General features: G+C 40.1%; 1 pseudogene; it reads right to left on the bottom strand.

Annotated features, from left to right (window-relative positions):
- The window catches only part of LOC112079016 (deoxyribonuclease-1-like), a 9,357-nt pseudogene extending 7,893 nt beyond the window's left edge, over nucleotides 1-1,464 (bottom strand).
- Between the last annotated feature and the right edge of the window lie 2,959 nt (nucleotides 1,465-4,423).

Consider the following 4,423-nt stretch of genomic DNA (forward strand, 5'->3'; position numbering starts at 1 on the left):
CTGACGTTTAGACAATACATGGCGTTTGATACGCTCTATTGAGGCAAGATTTTCAAGTACTTTTTATCAGTGTATTGAAAAGGGTGCTAGCACCTACGGTTTACAAGGAGGCTTTCGTTTCAGACCCCCTTTGAGACCATTGATCGTGTATTGTGCATTCAGAGCGGTGAGGCAAATGGCGGCACATGAATAACAGACAGTTGAGGTTAAGTTTTGTTATTCACTGTGGCGATACGGATAAAGGGTCCAAGCGTTCGCAACGTTTTGCGATGGCTAATCTGATGTCTGTCAGTTCACGGAATAGGCGCAAAAGTTGTAGCCTGTGAATTGAATGGTTTTTCGTGGTGGCCTATAAAAGTGCACTGGACAGCAAACCCCAAGGACCATGGACGGCGTTATATCTCCTTCACAACGGCCTAGGACAATGTTTGAAAACCGGGTCCATTTTGATAGAGTATAAAAGGAGGGCCTTGACACGACATGTTGCGAAGCAAACAGTTAATCAACTGCAGTCGCTGTATCTTGATGCCAAAGACCATAAATATTTTCAACTTGTTAGATACCTTTAAAAATTAGCAGCATGCGAATTCGGTATGGTATCGACGCTCAACAGTTTTACGAATTCCCCCACATGAATAATGTCCTGTTTTGAGTGTAGCTAAGAATTTCTGGCGATTTGGAAAATGTTGTCATGTTGGATGAATAGGTTTGCGTTTCACGTTGTGGGATGGAACTAGGTTTAGGAGAAAACCTCACGGAGTACAGTGCTCTAATCATTAGAATTGTCAATTGCAGGGCTGGTGAGTGGTTGGTGGTGTCTTGCTGTGGGGTGCATTTTATGGCACAATTGGGCCCATGATTTAAGTGGGGCAACGTTTGAATTGGAACAGGATTCTAACAGACATTGAAAGCCGGTGCATCTTCATAGCAGCAGAGTATCATCTACAATATATATTTTTCAGCATGATAATGACATCTCAAGGCTGGATTGTCTAGGAACGGTTCACGAAACATGACAGTGAATTGCTTACTGCAGTGGCTGACAGTCGCAAGATATACTGACTCAATTAACGCATCTGTGGATGAGATGGAAAGTCATTTCAAGAGTCGAATCATACAGCACTTGGCGAAGGTAGGAAAGCATTGGGCGAAATCATGGGACAGCAATTCCTGTGGAACACTTGATAATTGTAGAGTCATGACATAGAGGTGTTCTAGGGCAAAGGGGTGCATTCAATTTAGGAAGTGTTTAGTGTTATTTGTACACCTCTGAATATATTTTTTTTTATAAGATGTGATACTAAATAATTCTTCCAATAATATTTATCTAAAAACACTTCCCTGCGAGATCTTATAGATGGCATGAATGAATGGGGGGCCCCATTGATTTATATTAAACTGATTGAGTCGATCAGAGCATATAGACAAGAATATGCTGGGAAAATGTGTTTACCTGGTATCCATAGTACCTGGGGTGAGTTACTTAGGGTGTAATGTGGGAATTATATTTTTTCCATTTGATCACTATTATAATTGAAAGTAAATCATCTTGAGTAATAATATTCAATCCTTCGTTATGGAAGCCTAAATAAGTTCAGGAGAGGAAAAATGGTGCTGACAATGTCAGACTATGTTGCTTGATTAACTGGTGGACTTAGTTTCCAGAATGATTTTTTTGAAGTGAACTACGTCATACTGTACCCATGCATGATAATTTGTTTAAGGTCTTTTGCGGTCGAGTAGTGAATTACTTTTAACTTAATACGTAGAGTAATTCAAATGTATTGTTAAGTCACATTCTGTCTTGACGATTGGTCCCAGTACATTAGTTTCAGGCTGTGTATACAGAATGTTGGTTACAGTTTGATTGATATCATTAAACAAGGTAACAGGCCTAGTGCAATAGGATCATAAGACTCACGAAATATAATGTTCTCCAACAATAGAAATGTTGAAGCTGTAGTCTCTGTACAGGACAGAGGGTCTGAAACAACTGAATGACTGTACTGGTTACAAGTCTACCTTCGTGCATTAATAAAGTCCAAACCTCATGATTGAGGTCAGGATAAGTGCTCTCTAATGAATGTGTACTTCTCTGGGTTTTCATCTTTAACCGTCATTTGTTTGTAAGGTGCCCTATCTGAGCAGTAGAATTAAGGGAATTGTTAACATGAACCATTTTGCAATATTTTATTTTTGATAGATAAGGCAAGTACTTCAGACAATGAATTGTTTCTTTAGGCCATCAGCCAAGAGATTAGCTGAGATACAGTAGAGGCTAGTTCCTGTAGGAGTTAAGATCACGTTTGTGGAATTGTTGATGGATTTGTAGAATTGTCCATGAAATACAGAAGAAATTTATAAAGAGGAGAACAACAGTTTTTTGCAGTGGGGGGCTGGTTAATGAAATAACAATGGGGAAGAGGCTTGGCTTTCAGCTGTCATAACGAAATGATGGTACCCAATGCAGCCCTTGCTTATGATGGCAGGGAAAGCCGAATTTTGAGATGTAGTAGATTGTGAGTGAATTGGCAATGGGAAAACTCCATGAAATAGCAAAGGGTACATAATAATGTTCATAATAACTGTGACCGAATTGCTACGCAGTGGACGGTGGCTACCTCAAATGGGAACCAGTCAAAATAGGATGTCAGAACAAATGATGGTTCTACTTGACAACAGATGAGAGTAAAACACACATGGTTGCAACACGATTGTGGCCAAGGATTTGGGAGAAACACAAGAACAGCACAAACATGTGTCAATAGCTCTTCCTTCGTCAAATAGTGGCAGGCGCAGTCAAAAAGTAACTCAGGTGTATTTCCTTCTTGCCTTCTTGCTTACGGCTGAGGTTTAAGAGTGTTGGATCCATATGTTGCTTATATATTGCCTTACTGCTTAGTATGAATCATTACTTTTGTGATAAATGGGAAGGGGAACCGTGAAAATTCATGACTTACTACTCCCTACATCATTAAAAGCCATCACCTTATTCCTATTTATGTCTTATCCTACCCAGCAACGACCGAGAGGGCGTGATACATCTATCACACACCCTGTAACATTCTGAAATCGAATCTCGTCTCTCCAGTAGTTCTCTGCAGCTGCTACCAAACATTATTTTTTTGATTACGTGTCATCTCTGCGGTACACGCTGATACATTGCTATGATGCTAAGCAACCTCAATGAATATAATATCTCATTGGCCTATCCTCTGTTTTGGCAAAGATTCTATTCAGGGAATATCTCAGAATCCCTCACATTGATCCACCTACATTACTTCTTCATTCTCTGATACAATCTTTATACCCTCAATTTTCACCTCCGAACTCAAACTTTGGTGTGCGGCCATCTGTTTTATTACTACTCTGATATCATCGTTTCTCGACTTACTCTCCCTTTGCCATTTTATCTTCAACAGAGTACAAACCGATCTTGCCTCCTTAGTCTTTTTAATCCTCTTCTTTTCCTCGAATCTCGCATCTTAATCAATTACACTGCTCTTCTGAAATATTCCAGGCCTCCTGAGGCTTGCTAAGCTCCCTGTACCCATCCACTTTCACAATCCTGTGTTACCAAGAAAGAATGCAGGTAGTGACATTGTTTTAAGTATTATTCAACCTCAAACAGATTGTTGGCGGGTTATGAAGTGTTAAGTGCATCCATAGTGTATAGTGAAGTATGTGCATAATGTAGCAGAGTGCAGGATAACTCGAATGTGGGTGCAGTTGCACACACTAATTGAAGAGAAGACTACATACAATCAGATAAGAATCTGAGACACAAACGCGCTCATCTGTCTTAGTATGTGGTGGCATGTATTGATGCGGTCTGGTCAAAAAGAGTATGCCATGTCTAAGGACAGTTGTAGAGTGGTCAGACTTTCTGGATGTTTTAAGTTAAGTCTATGTGTTCATCTGGCAATCTCTGATATCTTGATTTGGTGGATTTTGGTATGATGGTGGGCTCCCATTGCAGAAAATAATACTGCTGTGGGAATAAGTGTAGACAGGTGGTTATAAGTTTGTTTCATGTTATAAGTGCGTATATGTGCAGTGAGATCTGGTATGCGTTCCATAGTAGGTATGGAGACAGTTCTGTATCATGTAGAATAGAGCATGTCGTAAGTCCGGGTGTTCGAGAAGTGTGGTATAGGGCAAGGAGCACGCTGAATTCTTACTCAGGGTCTTTAATCTAGCCACTTCAGGTTAGCTTTCACATTCAGCTCAGGCTTCATACCGTACTAGATGGTGGATTTTGCTCGTGCCACTCCGTAAAGGTGTCAATGCTTCCAGTGAACAGTTTAAGCTTTATCATTCTTCTGTGGAGTGTTATTTTTATTTTGGTGTTCGGATAGGGTTTTTTTTTAGCTGTTCGGTTGGCAGTAATATTTTTGTTGAGGCAGTCAAGTTTTGATAGTCG

This window comes from Salvelinus sp. IW2-2015, unplaced genomic scaffold, assembly GCF_002910315.2.
Source record: "Salvelinus sp. IW2-2015 unplaced genomic scaffold, ASM291031v2 Un_scaffold6698, whole genome shotgun sequence".
Taxonomy (NCBI): Eukaryota; Metazoa; Chordata; class Actinopteri; order Salmoniformes; family Salmonidae; genus Salvelinus; species Salvelinus sp. IW2-2015.